General features: G+C 42.5%; 1 protein-coding gene across 7 annotated transcripts in view; it reads right to left on the reverse strand.

Annotated features, from left to right (window-relative positions):
* Positions 1 to 22720, reverse strand: part of LOC117407247 (phospholipid-transporting ATPase IB-like) — a 174325-nt gene that overhangs the window by 61670 nt on the left and 89935 nt on the right. The gene's annotated exons all lie outside the window — the stretch shown is intronic.

Below are 22720 nucleotides of genomic sequence, written 5' to 3' on the forward strand. Positions count from 1 at the left end.
TGTGCTTTAAAGCTATGGAATTGGTCCTACGGGCCAGTGTTCTGTACTGCACTAAAGTCATGCAGTATAGTGGATTTGTACTGAATTTAAAAATGTATTAATACATACACCTATGGCCAAAAGTTTAGCATCACCTACAATTTTAGGATTGAGACCATTACAAAAAAAACTGCATTTGGCCTGCATACAGAGTGCATGTTTGAAGCCCCAGCTGCATGTGATGACATACACAGAGTTCCACAGGGACGTCAAGTACATCACAGGGAAAGAAAAGCCATGCTTAGTTTTCTTCTTGGCAATTACCATTAATTGGAAAAGTGTTCCCAATCAGAGCTGCCTGCCAGCAACTGTTTGACTGCCGCTGGGGCTAAAGACAGAGAGCTACAGCGTGTCTGTCATTTAAACTGTGCTGCGTTTCGACAAAACGGTGTCTTTACAACACAACTAAACAATGACATACCAATTAAACCCCACAAATATATAGAAACCAACAGGCCAGGATTTTTTTTACTTTTTTTTTTTGCAATACATGCTTATTTAAAACCGGACTGCTTTACTTATCAACATTATATATATATATATATATATATATATATATATATATATATATATATATATATATATATATATATATTATATATATATATATATATATATATATATATATATATATATATATATATATATATATAATTCTTTTATTTCATTTTTTTTAGGAGTGTTGAACTTTTCAACATGTCTCAGCAGAGGAAGTTCGTCAGTTCGTGGTATTAAAAGCAGAGACTGTTGTTCATTCCAGTTGTTATGTCTTTGGCTGGCTGTGTGGTATTCCACCTTAGGGTTACTATTGGATTACAGGACTGGGCAGAGGTTTTATTAATGCTACTGTCCCTTGATATCAAAGCAGCCCATTCATATTGTGTAACGCTAAAGACAGCTGGGTTCAGCTGTTACTGAATATGAGCCTTCCTCCCACGTGACTCTTCCCCAGCCTGTTTTTGTATTCTTTATTCCAGGAGACACAAGGCTCTGCTTACATACCCCAGGTCCCTGTAAGCTACTGTCATGACAACACACTAATATCATTCAGTGCCGGAACTGTGATAGCATGTGTACAGGAGCTGAATTGTTTTTTTTAAATATGAGAATTGTGTCTCTTCCTTGAGGAAATGTTTGACTACAGTTACATTCATACCTCATGTCTTTTAGGCATGAATTCAGAATGACGGCTAACAAGACAGATGTAGCAGAATGTTTTTTGCAACAGATTCGTAACTCTGGGCTTTGCGATCCAAATACAGTAAATGCATTAGAACACCCACATTGCTTCTGTAGTTTTGATTTGTTGTGCACATGAAATCAAACCGCTGGAACTGAAAATCTGGGAAAAGTGTCAACATTGGCAAATTAGTGATTGCCTAAGTGAATTGATGACTTTAATCAGCCACACGTGCAATTCATTTAAAATAGTAAGGAACACACAGCCACGCGTGGTAAAATGCATGAGACTTTTTAGAAGTTGAATAATTAAAGCACAAAGTGGTCCAACATTTTCACACTGAGGGCCTATTGTTTCTATATCACTGATTACTGTCAGGAGATTGAAATGCTCACCCCCAGAGGTTTTCATGCAGGCAGGCATATAAAGGATATCAATGACACATCTTGAGGTGTTCTAATAAACATGCACACTACTGTAGGTCAAGCAGCTGAGCTTCTATTGAATGCTTATGAAAACAGCCCTAGTCACAACAAGTCATTGACCACAGGATCTCTTTCCTAATAGAGACTTTCACTTTCTGGTAACATAATGTGATAAACAAACTGGAGGTTAGACGTTCAGACTTGTTCTGTCGTTGTTGTTCTTACCACCATTACTGAACTTTCATTTAAAAAAAAGGGTGAGAAATACAGCATTCGTTTTGTTACTCATTAAGCATGCCTGCCAAAACGTCACTCACAGGAACAAGCTTTTTCTAGGTGAAGGGTGAGGTTGCAAGCTGTGTTCGTCAATGGTAAGCTATGCCGAGTAGGGGGGTGGGATGGTCCTCGAAGGGTCGTAATTGCAGCTATCCTATGGAGCTGAAAACTTCCTTTACTCGAAGTTTCCACTCCGGCTGTCCACTTGCTCAGCTAAATCACCCCTTACTGTGTGGAAGCACTGTCTGAAGTCAGACCCTGTGAGGTTGAGACCCTCACTCTAATACTGAATTGCCTGTTATTGTGATACATATGGTATTGTGACACGAGCCACACTGGGAGCTTGTTCTTTCAGCCATTCCGCTCCATCTCTGTGGACTCACTCTTTCTCCCTGGCTTTCATTAGGTAACAAGGATATACAGGCTGTCTAACTGAATCTTTGTATTATTTTCTGTAAAGCACAGTGAGGTGTCTTGGCATGATAAAGCGTTAACTACACAGAGCAAGATAAAGCTTTTTGCCGGTGCGGCTTCTCTTTTCGGATCATCGTCGATCCCTGATGCACCTCTAATCCCACCCCTCTGAGTATTCCCGGTGCAGGAAGGGGTTCGGATGATAATTAAAAAGCCTGTAGTAATCGAATAATCCCAAACACAACAATGCGAGAAATAGAAGCTGCTGAGAACCCATTAAGTAGTGATTTCTTGACAAGCAATTAACTGACTGGGCTATTCTGGCAAATCTGCCCCCTTGTGTGGTCCTGGCTCAGGGCTCCATTCCGTAGCCCAGCGAGTAAATACAGTATACGATGGCTCACAGCTTACATTAGCTCTAAACATTGCTGAAGCCTCGCAGAGGCAGAGATAGTGCAGCACTGGGGTGTTTAACACCAAAGCTCACTCCCTTACACCAAAGGCATTACCTTATCATGTCTTCTGTACAAACAGTCATGGTTTTCATATTGAGATAATGAACATCTTCAAACTGAAACATAACAATATACTGTTCTTAGACATAGAGGGCTAGACAGGGTTAATTTGGGATCAGAAAGGTAGCGGATCTTATCATTAAGGAAGAGGGAGAGCATTTTTGTTTCTAGACCTGATGTACTGAGCCTGATTTACAGTAGCTCTCATGTATGCTTCACGTTCTCCTCGCTTGTGGATCGGGGGGGGGGGGTCGTGTCTTATTGTTGGTGTCGGTAGCTGTAGTAAAAACACCAATTACTATTCTAAAATAAATCAACCTGAGACTGTTTACAAACCCATCATTTACATGTTTAAGTTGTTTATTTCTGGTTTCTTTATTACGTGCTACGTTCTATAAAACATTACTGGGGAGTTCCAGAATCCCACAATTCTCTGTAAAACAAAGTGCCTCCTATTTTCTGTTCTGAATGCCCCTTTATCTAATCTCCATTTGTGACCCCTGATCCTTGTTTCTTTTTTCAGGTCGAAAAAGTCCCTTGGTTCGACACTGTCAATACTGTCAATTTTTATAGCTTCCTATATAGCTTGTCTAGATGAAGACATTTCTGAGTCAACATAAACTCCTAGATTTTGTTAATAGATTCCTTCTTCAATTTCAGTATCTCCCATATGGTATTTATAATAGACATTTTTACTGTGGTGCTGATGCTGCAATCATCCAACAAGTTCTATGGCACAGAAAGAAAAAAAAAAACGTTCTGCTACTGAAACAGAGAATTCCATACCTATTAACAGCATTTCTTAAGCCTGTAAAGACAACGCACATCGCTTTATATTGTTGGTCACCCAAAAATCGACAGTATTTTTTGCAGACCATTTTACCTTTTGACCAATCCCACTTTTGTTTTTTGAATATGAAATGAAAGCTGACCTGAAAGCTCAGCTACTGTATGAAAGAGTTCTGTTGAGTATGTTTCCAGGCGTGTTTTGTTTGTTATTATATAAGGGGAGAGAGGTCAGTGAAAGAAGCTGATGAGTTTGAGACCAATAGTGTCAAGATCCACCTCTGTTTAGACCATTCAAACAGACCCCACTCCCTCTCTGAAACAATTCAATTCCACCACAAAAATGCAACCTACTGTAGAGAGGTTTTAGGAGAGAAAGAGCGAGTCAGAAAACAGATGCACGCTGCTGTAAATCATCAGGAGCAGGGAGTGTGCATAAACACTCAGTGACAGCAACGCTGATCACAAAACCATTTAACAGTGCATGAACTGACAGCATGATGTATATCTGCTTGTAACCTACCGGCTTGCAGGGGGTCATGTCTAATCACTGGCTTGAACGCAGTGCACTGCAGGGCCATTGGGAACAGTAACCAGTAAGTAAATCAAGACATTCACAGGGGGCTTCATACATAAACGTTAGTTTGTGAATTAGCAACTGTAGCTGAATACCAGGAACAATACCTATTCAGCAATTGTTTTTATTAGATTGCTGATCCTGATGCAAACAGATTTAACACACTAACATAGTTTAGAAAGATTGTTCATGAGAACTTAAAGTAGCTAGGATACCAGCACACATTTTTGAATAAGCACTTTTAGGACTATAATACTGTACATGCACAGAGAAAACTATTAATGATATTATTAAAAAGCGAAAAGAGTTGATTTTTTCATTAAATTCTGCCACTTCTCATCACATAACTAATACAAGCAGGACACTCAGCCACGCTCAATGAAAGCACGTGTGGCTGAGGAGCAAGCAGTGTCAGGCTTCAAATAGTGCCATGAATCGATCAATGAATGTCAGAGAAAGTTCATCTGACTGCTGAAAGAAGACACAGACCCTGCTCCAGCTGAGGAGTGCTGATTGGCGGAGCCGCGGCCTGCTGTGCAACAGACCCCCCCCCCCCCACCACCACACACACACACACACACACACACACACACGCACGCACGCACGCACGCTGACACACACTGTCATCCTGCAATGCGTTTGCCGTTCAGTCACAAACCTCTGTGACTCCTCCAGTGCATATTTGACCTCAGCCACTCCTCTCTCAAAGATGATCTGCCGCGATTAACATATCAAATAAAACACACGATCTCGGACAAATTACTCCAGCCGCTCGCAGGCTGTTGCTGCGCCCAGATACATGAAATCCTATTACAGTTTTAATCACTCACGCAGTGGCTCTTCTGGATAGGCAGGATTCGGGATTCTTGGAGGTTATGCGGACTGCTGCATAAAGAACACTAGAAATGCATGCAAACTAAAAGTGGATTATTTGACATGAATGCAGTATTTTGTTTGATTCTATGCGACGAACAAGCCACACATAGCTACTGTATACCCTGATAACATGATTTACCATTTACTATGCTTTGCCATAGCAAGCGAATGGATTCACCATAGTTTGCATTAATTCCCTGGGCTTTACCAAGCTTTACTACATTTCTATTAGTCAAGATTATTTTATTTAACTTTTCCACTTTCAAATGAGCCATACCTCTCTGTGGTACAGTACAGTGCTTCCCTATGCTTTACCATACCTCATTGTGCTGTATAGTGCTTCCCTATGCTTTACCATAACTCACTGTGCTGTACAGTGCTTCCCTATGCTTTACCATACCTCATTGTGCTGTATAGTGCTTCCCTATGCTTTACCATACCTCACTGTGCTGTACAGTGCTTCCCTATGCTTTACCATGCTTTCACTGTGCTGTACAGTGCTTCCCTATGCTTTACCATACCTCTGTGCTGTACAGTGCTTCCCTATGCTTTACCATACCTCCTTGTGCTGTACAGTGCTTCCCTATGCTTTACCATGCTTTCACTGTGCTGTACAGTGCTTCCCTATGCTTTACCATACCTCTCTGTGCTGTACAGTCCTTACCTATGCTTTACCATGCTTCAACTGTGCTGTACTACACTTCTGTATTGTTTTGCTTTTACCATGGTTAACTCTTATAGTGGTTACCATCCCATTCGAATAATTCAGATACACAGCAAGGAGGATCCCCTGCTCCCAGGACGCCAGCATGAACAACGTCTTCATTTCTTTATCAGACAAGGCATGACAATGATCCTCCATGGGACTGAAAAATTCTACTTTTTAAATGCCAAGAGCACAGCAAAGACATCTTTCTCTTTTGTAATGGAAATGCCTGCCTAACCGGCCCTGATTAAGATGAAGGTCTCTGTAAATCTGAATCCATTCGCATTCCAGTGGAGCTCTGTTTAATTCATTATGAGGCCCAGATCTCAAGTAATTGGAAATTGTAACATTTTAGTTCTGTACAGGAATTGTAGAGGGCATACCCGCTTTTTAACCTTGAACCTTTGACCTTTCACACTGCAGTGAAGTGGGGCAGTAGCTGCATAATTGGACCTTTTGTTTTTCAGAAATGTACTAACGAGTTTAAAGTATTGTAATGGAAGACTACCCAGATATGTTAGCCCACCGCTAAGAAATCAGTAGATAACCTCACTGGAGATCAAACCCTGGACCCCCCAGTCAAAGACCCAGTTAGATCATTTGTTTTCTTTCTCTTAAAAAAGAAATCCTAGTTTTAAAATAAACAGAGTTTTAATTAGCGATGAGAGCCACGCCAGTATTCCTCCTGATGAATCGCAGCCCAGGTTTTGTTTGTCTGCTTTTACAACACTGAGCACCCTTTCTGTCCCTCGTTTCTGTGAAACAGAAATTAAATAAAACCCAACGTCTGTCACTTCTGTTCTGTATTCTTGCACAAAAAAATACCAAAGATTGCAATCAGGGATTGTATTGCTGTCACTCTGGATAGAAGCCACACATTCTCTTATTTGGTCGGACCATGAGAGGTAGTGCCCCACACAATGCCAAGGCTCTCCAGGAGTATGGGGCTGGGCTGAAGTTACGAATGGCACTCCTGTGCCCTCGCGTGCTACCTCTGGAGGCCTGGACAATAATCTGGCTTTGGAATTCACCTGAATAACCAGAGAGACCACCTCTTCAGCAATTAAATATATAAAGCAGTGTGCAAATTTATTACAACACCCCAATGCTTTACCCCGCTTTCACTAAGCTGTATAACACATTGCTACACTTTTACTGTACAACGTCAAACTTGTATAAGGGTGAACCAAAGCATCTGGAGACCAAACAGTTGCACCAACACAATACAGCAGCCAGGTCAGGGCTCAAAGTGAAGAGCGACTCTCAAGCTGTGTATGTGATATGAGCTGCTGAAGTGCTTAAAAACAAACATCTCAATAAACAGAAACTAAAAGAACGGAACACTGCATGTAAAAACAGCAGGCTTCTAAAAGCTTAGTCAGCAAGCAAAGTCCTTGGTATGGCAGCAGTCAGACAGAGCGGCGCACAGACTGGCAGTAGAGGGGGTCCTGTCTTGTTATGATGAGGTCATCTCTGTGGCTATCCCAGGCATTGCAAACCAGCTGTCCTATCGCTTAGAGCTTGTGCTGTTTCTCAGACGCATGTTATGATAAGTGTGTTGTATTACTGTAGTGACAATACAGGGCTGGAACTCAAGTCATTATAGGTTTCAGGACCTACTGGCTTCGCATGGCTGCTGCAGCCTTTGCTATTACTGGACTAGACCAGCTTAGCATGCAAAAGTGTATTTTTTGCGGGTGCTTGACCCCGGTAATAACTGGTCACTTCCTCTGAACTGATGCTGTAAAAACTAACAGCGCTTCTAAAAAACACCAACTGTTGATGGATTAGGGAATCAATGCAACACAGCAAATTCTTCCCCTAACAACGATCCTGAAAAACACCCCTTAGCGCCCAGAGCATTTATTATTGACTGCTAGCACTGCCGGGAGGCTGCTGAGGCATTGCTTCAGGCTGAAGCACTAAGCATGTCTTTTTTAAATAGAAGAAACAGCTAATTAAGCAACTTATAATACAAAATAATCTCATCAACACCGGTGCAGTGAGCGATTTGCCCTAGGATGCCTCAAAGCTGGTATCTACACTTGAGAATACGTGCCTGCTGAACAGGCTACAAAATTAAACAATACAGCATCCAGCTGTCAGTCTTTGCTCTGAAATGCAATTCCACACTGTTCACAATACCTATATACTATAATGCGTGAAACCGTGTGATTGTCATTCGCGGTGGCGTTTACAGCACATGATGATTCACACTGTTCAGGTACTCAATGGTTGAGCTTTTTGTAACTATGCTCCCAGATTGTGGCAATCTCCTCCATTGGGCTGAGCCATTTTGGGTGATTTAAAAGCAAGGCACCTTTAATGTGGCACATGTCTGATTTTTCTTTGTGACGAGCTTGCCATTAAAGGGGCTATATACAGTAAAACCAAATTGTACTGTACTGCATTGTGTCGTGTGATAATGGGCATTAGAGGGTATAGGAGGAGCCCAATCACTGGGTCACTGAGCTCACTTACTGTATCAACTGTCGGATCCAGTACTGACCCCAGTTATAAAGCAAAGTGATGGTTCAGGCAGGGAACTCGCTTTAACTGTAGATCAAATCACGGAAACATCAAGCATATTTTAGCAGTTTCCAATACTCAGTCGATTAGTTGGTATCTTATTTGTCCTTCGATAAACAACACGTCCAATGATTGGCAAGGAAAAGGTTTTAAGCATAGGTGCGCCAGAGTTCACCTCCTCCTGCCCAGCCTCCACCTGCTTTTTGGCTTCGTCTAACGGGGGACGGCAGACATCCTGCCCCCCTGCCCATGGCTTCCCTATGGTCAGCCTCTCCACATCTGCAAGCTAATTTATGGGCAGGGGTATCTCAAGAGGCGAGGCCAAAGGTCAAAGAATGTAGCATGAAAATATGTTTAATGTAGTAGTGTTGACTAGTCTAAGCTTTAAAAAAGAATCTATCACATGAGCTTCCTGACTGAATTTCTATTCCTACCAATGCAGGCTCTTTGGAATGCGAACAGCTCTGTGCCGTTTAGGTTTAGCAAAGGAAGCCCTTCACGTATTTGCTTAGGCGCATTCCTCTGTCCTTCTATCTAAATAGAAACCGGAAGGTCTAGCCGGCTGCAGAGACCCAAATGAGCAAACACGCAATTGCCAATCAATGCTTAATGACCTTCAGGTCATCCATGCTGCTAATACAGCCTTCAAGTGCTGATGTAAAAGCCACGATACGACAGTCAGTGCATGAGAGGTGGGCAAGTCCTTAAAGACCAAGAGGAAGTTCTGCATGGCCACTGTGTCAATGTTACAGCAGTGCTGGATCTGGATCTAGATCTGGATCTGGATCTGGATCTAGTTCCCCCACCCCCCCCCCACCCCCTGTATTTCAGCTGAGAGTTATGGATGTGACAGGCTGCTCTCTGACTCACTTTGTTTCTCGTGGAGGTCAGATCTTAATCATCACTTCCTCTACGCACAGTGCCGCTTCAGAAAGGATTCAAGGTAAAATAAATAAATACACTCCGGAAAGTTAACAAGACCTTCCAAACATCTCTCCCCCTTTAGGGTGGCACTGTGTAGCCACTGCTCATTTCAACACGGTTGGTAATTACAGAAAGCACTGTCCATCATAAGGGTCATCAAGCACCTTTGTCTCATTGCAGGCAGGACTGTGGCTCTGGAATGTCGCTACCATAGCCTTAGTGAATCTTAGTTTCCCTTCTTGAAACAGGATGTCCAGTCTCAGGTCTCCTCTCTCTCTCTGACACACTCTCTGACAAGACAGCAGCACAGGTACGGAACGCCTCTGCTTGCATTTGCATTTTCCCAAAATGTGACATCCCCAGCTACCGTACAAAGGTCATTGGAATGGTAACTGCAGCTAAAACCATATCGCCATTTGCTGCTTGCTCACAGTTCAGAGCAGCGTGATATTCTGGTTCACTACACATAAAACGAGACACACTGACACATCTTTCTGAGCGGGGGAGCACCATTCTTCTGCCTCCTCGCTGGTATAAATTGGCAATTAACAGCAGCACAGCATGGCAAGGGGGCTAAGCAGGGGCTGCCTGTCACATTCACTTTGACTCCGCTCTGATCCGTAGCCGAACAGCGACCCAAACTGCGCTGGCTATTGGGAGGGACTTCAGGAGTCATTACTGCACGGAATTGGGAAATGCGCAAGCCCTTGACCCCCCCTGGAGGAAGCCAGGAGGAAGCCTTTGTCTGCTTCTCGGCTGACATGCCGCTGCTCAATTAGGAGGCCATTGTAAACACATCCAAGTCAGCTCTCATTCCTCACTGAATAATCCGTACAGCTGCACTGGATCACTGACCACCAGCAGGGGAGCAAGCTCACAAAACCCAGAGTGACACGTCTTGTTGAGAAAATGCCCTCTGCCAGCAATAGGGCAGATTTGCACTTTTTTCTACAGGAGGGGAGTGTGGGGTGCGGGGGGGGGGGGGGGGGGGGGGGCGGGGGGAGGTGTCACCATTAGTCTCTATTATTACTGTTCACTTGTAATTCTGCCATCTTAACCCATATATTAAATCTGCCCTTGCGCCCATTTCACAGGCTGGTACTGTAGTTTGATGACCGTAATCGCCACGCAATTCCAGTGGATAAAGTCCAGGGCTTGTAACCAGAAGGTCACCGGTTCAAATCCCACCTCTGCCACTGACTGACTCACTGTGTGACCCTGAGCAAGTCACTTAACCTCCTTGTGCTCCATCCTGCAGATGAGATGTTAAATCAATGTTCTATTGTAAGTGACTCTGCATATAATGCACAGTTCACAGTCTACCTCTGTAAAGCGCTTTGTGATGGTGGTCCACTATGAAAGGCGCTATATATATATATATATATATATATATATATATAATGTCGCTAATCTGCTGCTTGGCTCCAGGACGCAGTGTCCCTGTTGCCTTCACACAGCTGTGGGATTAGGAGGCAGTAAACCTTAATGAAAGACCTGTACAACCTTTGGGGCCAGGAAAGAGTGAGTGATCCTTATGGACAGGTGATTTTTAATTTTTTATTTAAACATTCAGAGAAAAGAAAATACATCTAGAATTCAGCTTTCAGAGTGCTGAACAGAGTAGTTTTTGAAACAAAACAGACTATTATTATTATTATTATTATTATTATTATTATTATTATTATTATTATTATTATTATTATTATTATTAATGATGATGATGATGATGATGATGATTATTACTGTAAAGGAAAAGACGACTTCTTCAAAGAATTAAGCCACTTATTTGATTTAAGAAATATATCTATATTAAGTCAGGTTAGGTTTTTGAAAAGTATTTTTATGGTGAGAAAAGGCAGTAGATTTTATTTTTGGCAGCACCAACCTGAAACAACATAGGAAAAACCCTGAAGAGCAGGGATATATTTAGCACACAAAATACACAGGGATCCCAGTGCCAGGAGTCTCAGGAGGGGGAATCGACAGTAAATCAAAGAGGGAAACAAATCGCTGCGTCTCAGGTGGTCTGCCCCAAAACACAAATAAAGACATGCTAGAATGTCTTCATCCTTCTGTTCTGAACACACAAAACAGAGATACCGCTCCAAACAAAAGGGAAAACACATCCCAGCCTTAAAACCCAAGTCCTGATGCTGGCAGCAGAAGTGTATTAGAAAGGAAAATCTGCCGAAGCGCTTACCGCACTCAAGCGCCGCAGGTTACCTATTAAACATGCTGCCAGAATCAATGCTTTTCTCCAGAGCAGTGTTTGCAATACGTTACCCTTACACCTGCCCCAGAATGTCTTACCAGACTCTCTTATTGTGTGATAATGGAATCGAGGCGTGTGTGTTCACTGCCCTCTTCAGCTTTCCCTCACTCTCCAAACTTCCTGAGCACACAGGACTCCCCCTTGTACATACATGTGAAATTTGAAATGAAGTACACACAGTTCGCCATATTTTCAAAGCATTTCTTCCATTCTTTAATTAACCCTATTTTTCTTAAAGGAGAATAATTAATCTTAATGTTACAAAATGAGAAGAAAACAGCTTGAGAGTGCTTAAGAGAACTTGTCTCCCCAGTCATTCTGCGTTGACAGTGAATAATATTTGCAGTAGAACTGCACTTGTGGGACTTTTTTTTTTACTGTAATATGGTACAAATAATTTTTTCGTTTTCCATTTAATTCAGAATGAAAGGATATTTTGAAAGAATAGGATTCTAACAGAAAAAAACCCATGTTCGTTGTGACAATAATACCTCGTTTCCACGAATTGGCATGAATTCCCCCAGAACTGGAGCTGATGGGCAACTCGAGTTGAAGAAGGAGGCGTTTCCATGGTTTTCATGTTACCTGAGTTATCACTTGAGTTGGGCTACCGATTTTCCCCAGAAACACTTACAAGTTAAAGGTCAAGACGTGCATTCATTGCAGGCGGTATTATAGTCAAATTGTCCGTGATTTAAAAGATCAATCCATCTAGATATTTTTGTGCATTTGTTTCATGCAGTACATCCACATACATTGCTCTGTATCACTACATATATATATATTATTGCATCTGATTCTGACAAAGAAAAGCCTTCTCTACTTGTATTCATGTTTTCTTTCTATTCAGTAAAAACGGCTCTCTCACCTAACTTGTTTGTGGTGTTCACAAACCCGGATGTATAATTATGTTCCCACCCCTACACCTTTTTATTGACATTTAGTGATGTAATTTCCTCCCAGCCCGGATTCAGACTTTAGAATTGAGGCCAGCACGAGGAGTGAAGTCAGACCAGAGAATTGGGGCTCCCGCCCGAATTGAGAGCCTTCATGGAAACGTGGTATAAGAATCGCACACCAGCAGGGCCTCCCCTGTCACACTGAACTCTCAGTCTCATTACATTGAGCAGCACTTGTCACATACAGAGTCCTGTTGCTAAATGGCCTGCAGTCTGTTTGCCTCGCTCCTCCCCGCGGGGCTACAGTGGAGTCCGTGCTGGTTTATTTCTTAGTTTTGGTGTGAAACCCATCAGACTGAGACAGCGTCTCACTGAGCCGTGGAATCTGTTAAAATGGGAATCTGTCAATACAGAGATTTAGAAGGGACGCTAACACCTGCGGTCAAGTTAACAATCTCTTTATCTTCCACAAACAGAACAGGCCTTCCCTGCTCGTTTATTTATTTAGTTTCATTTTGAGACACCCCAAGATCTCAGAAAGCCCCTTTTCTCTGATGTTTAAATGGTTATTCTTTAATATCGGAGTTTCGACTAGGCGAAATATACTGTATATTACCCCACTTACTAACATTAAGACTTACGATAAAAACGCACAGAAATGAGGTCAGCGAAAAAACATTCTAGGAGAAGTGGTACCAGGGCCAGTGTCAAGGGGGAGGGGGGCCTGGGGGCCATGTCATCCCCCCCCCCCCCCCCAGTTCAGATCCCAGATTGAGATAAACATCTATGACAAGTTATTAATAAAAGTAAACTGCAACACAAAAATAGTTGTTCTTTCTAGGAATTTTCTACGGTTGTATTTTTTTTTACAAATTAGTACCCATTAGCAACCCCCTTTGCAGGGTCCCAATTTCTCGCAGAATGTGACGTTTTCTAATGCCCCCTCCCCCGCAACACTCTGGGTGGGATTAAGACCAGCCCCTGTTTAGACTGTAAAAAAAGCCCCCTGGGTCTCTTCTAAAAGCTGAAACTACATGAGGGGTGAGCAGCTGTAAAGTCTGAAACTTCGGTTCTGTATAGAGGGTTTCCAGCTCACACTTGCTGCAGTTGCAGAGGGGGCAGGAATGAAAGGGCTCATTTCTAAAAGCACCTCACTTCTGAACCGTGTGTTTGATAAAGAACAACAGTGACGACCCAAGCAGACACATCCAAAGAGAATTCAATGATGCAGCACAACATGCGGATTGGGAACAGGATAAGATTTGATAGCTAAAACCTGTCCAATACCAAGGGATCCGATCACATTATTTATACACCACAATGTATTCACAGATCCAATTCATTCTTTTTCTTCACAGGAATTTGTTTTGGAAAAGCAGGTCTCCCTGTAAATGATCACATTTCCACACTTGAATCCTCACTTCTCAGACTGCTTTCTGTGCCTCTAACAATGTCACAGCTCGACTGTACAGATCGCCCCGGGGAAGCAAAAGAGCAGGTCTTACATTTCTACTGCGTCTTACTTAATCACTGCCTTCCTGTGCGGAAAAGGGGGCCTGAAGCTCTTTGTTCTTTTTTAAAAATCTTTTAGCTATGTCAATTTTGCACAAAACTAAAACAACCGCTTGACAACAAGCTAACAACATGCTTCATAAAGTCCAATGAAACCTGCTGAATAATGTTACGTTAACATACTGAATGACGCACCACTGCTTTGTAGTTTTCCATATATTTGAAATGTAACATTTCCAAATCTGCTATTATGGTTTCCAGTAGACTTTTGCGATATCATTTAGTAGTTTTTTTTTTTTTTTAATTATGTCTCAATCTTAAAATTCTAGGTGATGCAAAACTTTTGGCCATAGCTGTGCATACCCCAGCACAGCTGCAAACACAGAGTTAGTGCTGTCAGTAACATACAAAGGAAGTTTGGCGTGATCTACATTCACTGTATGCAGATTCCGATGCTCCAAGTGAAGAATACCCTTAGCAGGTTTCATAAGAATTGGACAAGCAGTTCTCTTGTATACTAGGAGTGTAACAATACACTGATATCACGATACGCCAAGTATCACAATATGCAGGTCACGACACGACATGCATCACGATACTGTGAGGGTCCTGATTGGCTACTTGTATGATGCATAATAAGATCACATGACTATTCAACAGTGTACTGTTTTGTTAAAAGACACAAATGAAATGAGGCAGGGAGAGTATGTATCCATACCAGCTATAAAACACACTTATTCTTCATTCAAGAACCACATGGTGATCTACAGTGAGCTCCGTTTTGCTTTTGGTCTTGTATCACGATACTGACAATACACACCTCTATTGCGACACAGTAGATCACGATTCATTGATACGCAATTTAAAATTTAACATTTTGCTTCAATTCAATCTTTGAAACCTCTAAAGCTCACGATGCCAGAATGGACCTCTGGGTAACCCCCTCTGGAGTGTACGGCAACATGTCTCAAGAGATCCCAAGACTCGGACTGACGCTGTGACCTAGAAGCCCCCCGAGACAGAGCTTTTGCTAGTAAACGGGCGTAGCACCACTTCTCACGGCAGGAAGTAATCAGTGACGCGAGGGGACACGTTTGACAGTGGAACAAATCTGTAATGATGTATAGATTTGCACAAGGCTTTCATCCTCTGTCACATCAGTAAAGTTGCACGATAGCTGCGATAGGCTTGAACCCCCCTCCAGGTTTCCCATGATGCTACCTGCATGCTAAAGCAAACACCAGTTGTGAGCAGCCGTCACTAACATGCGCCTGACGGCGATGTCCTGATTAATGAGAACCGTTGCAGTTAGTTTACTCTCAATCCAGTTTTATTTGGTTTATAATTATAGGTGTTGTTACACAGCTTTGAGCTACGCCTATGCAGGCAGGCAGGCTGCAAAATGAGAAAACACTACTGATTGAAAAATATATAATGTGTTTCTGTGACCTCAGCACTTTGGGTACTATTCATAGAAGTGTCTGTGTCACTGTCAATGCACAAGGGGGCGCCATCTTGATGAAGCGGTTGGCCTGGAACACCGTTATGAGAGGGTGACTCCTAAGAGACAGATGCATCGCTCATCGTCCCCACTGCAGAAACGCATTTACTGGGGTATGAATGTGTTTCTGCAGTACTAGAAACTGCTCTGCATTGTTAGTAGATAAATAATATTTGTAATGAATCTCCTCCTAGCGGCTGATGAGTTAATAACACTGACATCAGCATAAGACCCGCACTGACCTCCCCACTGCAGAGCTTGCTCCTTCTTTGAATGGTAAGGCGTTGGTCTTTGAACCATACGGTTTGCAGTTTGCATCCAGTCCTTACCTTCCCATTCAATTCAATGGGCTTAGCGGCCAATTCATTACACACTGCACTTGTGAGATTGCTCAATAAGATCTTTTTACATAGATTTCAAGATGGGTTGATTTCATACACTCAGGGACAGCAAGATGTGGGTTAAAATGAGCAACAAATTCCTCCCCTCCACTCTGACTATACATGGTGGGAGACAGTGCATCTTATAGCATGCTGTCTACAGTATGTAGAAATATAAACAGAGAGGGTAGAGAATGCCTGGTAGAAAAAAATGACTACTTTGTAAAGTGGGCCTTTATCTACCAAATTCTCTAGCACTCGGCATCTGCTGATCTGTGCTTTCATCTCAACCGTTTTAAAAAGAAAACAAATGTACACTAAACTCTCCCTTGTCACATTGCTAGCCAGCCCTTGAGAATGTCTACATTGCTGATACACAGGACCTGTTGAATTACACTGCACAGCTCTGCCCCCTCCCTCGACCCCTATTTATCTTCAGCCTTATCTCCCTCCAGGATCAAACACAGTTAATGGAAACTTCACTATCAATCTTTCAGCTGCGCTGTTAGGCTTAGCCAGATCCTGGAGGCTGCATGCATACACTTTCCAGTCCATAATATGTATCTGCGGTTAAGATGCAAGAGCTCTCAACTGGCTGTGATTGCACACGTTAGAACTACCACACGGTACACTAGATCTGTTTGGCATGTGTTAGAAATTATACAAAACCCAACGGTGCCCTGTGAAAAAGCACTATGACTGTTCATTACAGCGTAACCAGATAGCCTGTTGTTATTCCAGACCAGTCAGCTTTAGTTTAAAATATTCCACAGATTATGGCACACTGTACAAAGCACCTCTAAATTACAAATTATCATGCTAAATCCATTACAGTCTGCATTCGGGACAGAATATCCCATAGCTCTGATTTCACTCTTCTGTTAAATCCTGTGTCCAAAGAATGCCTTGTTGAAAATGTATCTGCCCTGGATCACTTCAGCATGTGCTACTGTGTCTGCAGCATTGGTGACATGGTGCATTGCAAAACTGTGTGACCCCACACTGACCTGTGATCTGGGACTATCAGCAACCAATCCGAGAGGAGTCTAGAGCAGCACACCCTGAACCCACTGCAAACACACAATATATACTGCTGAACCCAATGCAAACACACAATATATACTGCTGAACCCAATACAAATACACAATATATACTGCTGAACCCAATACAAATACACAATATATACTGTACTCCGTCACCTGGTTCATCACATTCTATAACAACAGTTAGACAGGGAAAGAGAAGGCAGCTAGTAACAAAAAACGGTCTTTTCCTTGAAAAAAGGGCAATTGTCTTTATTTTTTCACCTTTCCTAAAAAGTAGTGAATCTGCATTGTGATTAGTAGTGAATCTGCATTGTGATTAGAATTTAATCTGCATGGTGATTAGTAGTGAATCTGCATTGTGATTAGTTCTGCATTGCTCCCGTATTGAATTTGTATAATTGTTTTCTGTATCAAGATCCACCCGGCATTATCTGTGCCTGTAGAATCATAGTTGGCAGCTCCTTTTGAGTACTTCCTGATTCCAAAAGCAGTGCCCTTTTCAGCATTGCTGATCCACTGTATACTGGAAACACACTGTAGTACAGTAATAGTATGAAGAATGTACTTAACTCTTTAAATATGTACATTTTCTTCTCATGACAGTCTGGGACAACTGAGGTTTTGTGAAAGTCCGGCAGTATCCTGCATATCCTACAATATTATCACATGCAGGGCAAAGGCTTTTTTCTTTCCAAACTGAATAAAACAATTTAAATTGTATAAAACTAACAATAATCAACTCAGTAACAATGATAGAACTGCTTCTATTGTACCTGCAGCTAAATGTTTTTTTTTTGCTGGTGTTAGACAATTATAATTGAACGCAATTCTCTGCAGCACTTAAGTTACTGTTTGAGCTCTGTTCTATACATTAACACCTGGCTGGCAGGCCGCCACTGTCTTTGGAGAACTTGCCCTTTGTATTCTGTATTTATATTTTAGTGCAGCAGCGCATCAGCAAGCAGCACACCCAAGTTATTGAACTGCACTGGCAGCTGGCAAAACCACAGACTCTAGTGAGTGAAAAAAACATGTGTGTTTTGCATGGGAATTCGTGGGCATGTCACCTGGTGCTGTTAGCCTTTCTACACCAGGTTCTGAGTGCTTGCTTGTCTCTGAGGGAAGCACGTGTACCCTTTCAGAGTAGACGTGCATGACCTCACCAGAGCGGAATGGCTCCACTGCCAGTCCGAGGGCTTCAGCTGTTGCTTGTTACACCCGAATCAGCAGGGAGAAATAAAGAGCAGCACCCAGTCCTGCCCTGTTCTGGTCACAAGACACCTAGCAGCTTTTCACACAGAGCCTAATCGTAGGGTAACTGAAGCTCAACAGCAGACCCCCCCCCCCCCCCCCCACTTCACACTGCGTTTGATCATGAATCAATCCTTTTAAAACTGTTGACGAGGTGAACTTTATCTGTCAAACTGTGTTTCTCTGAGATCACAGCTTTCTGCAGCTTGATGATGCAAGAAACCCCAACGCTTTCTTTCTGATTATACCTACAGCAAAGTCTCCGGGTTATAATAAATTAGCTTCCAGACAAACACTGATATCAACCTTACAGAGCTCACACCAAACTCCAGTATAAATCACTGCTGAAAGAAAAGGATCCATAACCCTCATAGACGTTTAAGAAACACCGTTTCGTATTGCACATGCATTTAAACAGATGCATCACTCGCGTTTGGTTCTGCTCTTGGTACACGTGTCAGATTAAATGGCAGTGGTTTATCTCAGCATGTCATTGGATCCCCAGCTACATGATTCCATCTCAGCTCAGACCCTTCACACAGCTTCCTATCAGGACCCCCTCGTCCCCATCCCCTCCTCTGCATGCCTCTTAGTTGGTTATCAGAGATGGGGCTCTAACCCTGCAGATGTTGCTGTGTCAGGACAGCAGATCAGTTTACACGGCTCAGCTGCTAAATGTTACAATTTTCAACTTTTAAGCACTAATGCCCACACACTAGAGGTTGTAAAAAAGAAAAAAAAAAAAAAAAAAAAAAAAGAAATAAAGAAACTGACAGTAACTTCCGGTGCTGAATAATTTTGTGGTTTGAAGATGGTTGGTAACCTAAACATTTCCATGAGTCAGGATCAAGTTTCAGCACAGCAGGATCATCCCACTGGAATTGAGCTTTCCTATAAAACAGCTTTTAAATGAAAGTATTTAAAGGTAGATCTTGTACGTGGAGTATCGAAAGACACACATGTTAAAGAGCTACTATTCGTACCCCAGGAATCTAAAGAAAGTTCTCAGTCCGCACATCTTATTTTAAGGTACTCTGTTGCTGTTTCACTTACGAGGTTATTTCCTAGGCCAGGGTTGGTCAAAGCTGGCCCTTCCACTCCTGGTCTTTGTTCCAGTCCTGTTCTAATTGGTTTAATTGAACCATAAACCTCCATCCAGACCCTGAAGTTGGTCATTTTACCTGTCAAGCCTGGAGTGGAATAGCCCTCTAGGGCCATGATTGGACATCGCTGTCCTAGGCAAATTAAATGACCCAGGAAGTGTACCTGAAAGTAAGACATGAAAACAGAGCTTTCTTTAGTTGACTATGGACTGAGAGTCCCAAATAGTGCATGGAAGTACACACCAGCTGAGATTACCGGAATGATTTCATTAGCTATAACCATGTTACAGTACAGTATGGGGTGCACAAGGAGTAGGTTTAATTCATCTGGCCCACTTCAACAGGATGAAATGTCTCAAACCAGCTCTGTATGTTATGGTGTCGCAGATTTCTGGAAAAGTTATACAAGGGGAGCTGCTTTTTGCAGTGTTTAGTAATAGAACAATATGTGTTGTAACAAGAGACAGCTATTTTAAAAGAGAACCGTGACACTTTCCAACAACAACGTGTCCACTAGAACTCATTGGATTTGCATTGCATGAATTCAGCATCACGACGAAGAAGAAGCAGCAGCACCACTTATTATCAAGCGCTCTTGTATTAAAGCATCCGTATCCCTGATCTCTTTCATACACAGTTCTGTTTTTCTTTCTAGTTTCTATTAAAAGGTCATGGACCTGACCCAGTCTGAGATAAATCGACAGGACAGTTTTTTTTTTCTTTGCCAAGCCCCCTGTTTTTGTAGCATAGCAACTTTTCTTTGATTTCAACTGTGCTTTAAAATCTGATTTTTGGAGGTGTGTCTATAAAAAAACAAAACAGTTTTGTAAAATGAAATGACACAGTTTAGCAAATTAGACACTTTTATGTGCAAAATGCTGTTAATGTTTGTATTTTGCAATAGTTCCAGACGCTTGATTCTTATCCCAGAAGTTCTAAACTTCATGAAAAAAAAAAAAAAAGTCCTGCCCTGTACAGCAGACCGTGTCAGGTCCACCCCAAAGCAGTGTGTCTGCATCCCAGACTACTGGCTGTCCAAGGTAACCCACGGCCCCCCTCCACTCCTGTAACTCCGCTTGACTGGAGCTCATGAACTCTGCTTCACTGAGTCCGTGTCTCCTCTGGTGTGAAGAGAAACTCTTCAGAGCAGACCAAGGCGAGGCACCGCCGCTGCCTTCATATATTTTTCAAGATCAGAATTAACGTTGGAATTAACGTCTAGTAATAAGAGCGCCTGAAAGAAGCAGTCACTTGAGAATCCAGCATGCCTGCGAGCATTATAACCCTGAAGACCCAATTAAGTCTCAAAGCGTCATCACAGCAGCACCTGTAATTTTATACAGGGGCCCCGGGGCCCAGGGAAGCAGCGCTCGGTCTAGAGCACAGTAGATTTTATTTCACGTTTGGTGCTCACAGCTTTCCCCGCACATTGCTGAATACCTCATTAACGTTATGAATGGCCGTGGTTATTATCAGAAAAGGGGGCTTGGCACGAGAAAGGATTCCCCTTCAGTGCACGGGTCTGCTCTGGTTACACCTGCTCCCTGTGTGAAGGAGCGGCAGACAGGTGTGCAGGGTTTTCGTTTAGCACGGGGACGGAGGCTTTTCTCCTGGGGTTCACTCAGCCATCTGTTCTCGTTTTTGTAACACAGAGCTGCCAAGCCTTGGCTCCCAGCTATCTTGCAAACTGAATTTGCTTTACATTCTATAGCAGGTCTCTTGTTAACGCACGGCGGGCTGCATTTTAATAGGAGAAGATACAGACAACCATTTAAGAAATAGACACCCTGTTTTTATATTTCTACCATATTAGAGGTTCAAAAACTTTGCAAGAACATGGTCATGAGGCACTTTTCAGTACTATGTTAAAGAGAAAAGTTGAACTGCTCCCTGATTCAAGTTTTTCTGCTGAACCTCTTTATTAATACTTGGAGAATTAGCACCTCACCTCGTCTTACGATACTGCTGTTTGAAAGCAAGAAGAATTTCCCCAGATATACTGGGGGACCCCAGGACCCCCTACTTTGGATAGCCAGCCACACCAAAGCTGCATGCTTCTTGAAAACCTTGAGATGAATAAAATATAGAGAATAGTGCATGAGGTAGTGTGTGATATGAGAATACCCACCCAATAATAAACCCAGAGGGGCACACACTACCCCACTCAGTATTCTTTATAATCTCTGGTGAGCAATTTTTTTCCTGCAAGAGTTCTGTGCTGCTTGTTGTGGGGTGCTTACTCTTCTTAGCCTATGTCAGTGAGAGGAGACAGCAGCTATGTGAGGTAGGGCTGGAACTCCTTTCAGTTTGACGGCTCATGCTGGGGTCGCACTCTGTTGCTGGTGTTAATGATTAATAATATCAGCTGGGTGAGCCTATTGAAATGGGTTGGAATGGGGCTCCTTCAAGAACCACTTGTATGCGGTTCTGGAATCAATAAGTTATCAGGAACCGGACGACATCGACGGGCCGAACAGCCTCCTCTAATTCAGAACTTTTTGAAGGCTCGGTATAAAGTTTAAAATCAGACTTCACTCTGGACATGGCTTCAGTAACCTGCAGACAGTGCACAGTACCTGCTGACATTCAAGCACTGATACTGGCAGGGTCTCTTGAGGGAACGAGGGGAAAGCAGCGCATGCTGTCCAATGCGTGGGGCTGGACATACTCACATCCACAGCAGTCCATTCTACAAATACTGCCTAGTACCTGGATTCAATGCAAATTATGGCACCGTTATAACCCTAGGGCAGTGGCATAAACGTTTGATTTAACTCAGGGCTGGATTATAGAAACAGCAGAATAGAAAAGGGTTCTGAACGTTTTGTGGTGACAGTTTTTGTTAGTTTTGCAAGCCTCTTATCAGATTTTATTTCTGCTTTGATTTTGGAGAAGTCTGTTTAACCTGCCACTTACCCAGCTGCAGATTCCCTCCCCGTACAGCAGGGATACATTGACTTCACCCAGCTGAAAGTGTGAATAAAGTCTCGAAAAACAAACGCGCTCCATGAAAAAAGCAGCTTGCAAGTGAGTTGAAACGCTAAGGAGACTTTAGCCTTGGTAATCACCCCTTTGAATGATTCTTTTGCACAGCTTTTCAGACTTACCTACTAAAACCTGACATAGCGAGAACTAAAGGCTTCCGGTTTTAATTGAATGAAAAAGGTCTGTTGTTTTTAAAATTAGGCGAAACGCCAATAAAACCTGAACAAACTCGGTGAAGCTGGTGTTACGATAACATTAAAAAGGAAGTCAGACCGAGGCTTTACTCAATACAAACACTGCATGTGAAGCAGGCTTTCATGTACGTTTATGAGACAATTACTCCCTAGAACGTAGCACCCCCCTTTTCATTCCTGTACACCTCTGTCAAACATTAGCCTGCTGAACTTAAATGCTTCCTGGTTATGAATCTAAAGATTGTACAACCTCAGTGTTTAGTTTGGGAGGCAGCACCGACGTTAATTTAAAATGTGCATTGGACGGTTGTTTTTCTAACACTGCTTCC

Source organism: Acipenser ruthenus, chromosome 9, assembly GCF_902713425.1.
Source record: "Acipenser ruthenus chromosome 9, fAciRut3.2 maternal haplotype, whole genome shotgun sequence".
In the NCBI taxonomy this organism is placed as follows: domain Eukaryota; kingdom Metazoa; phylum Chordata; class Actinopteri; order Acipenseriformes; family Acipenseridae; genus Acipenser; species Acipenser ruthenus.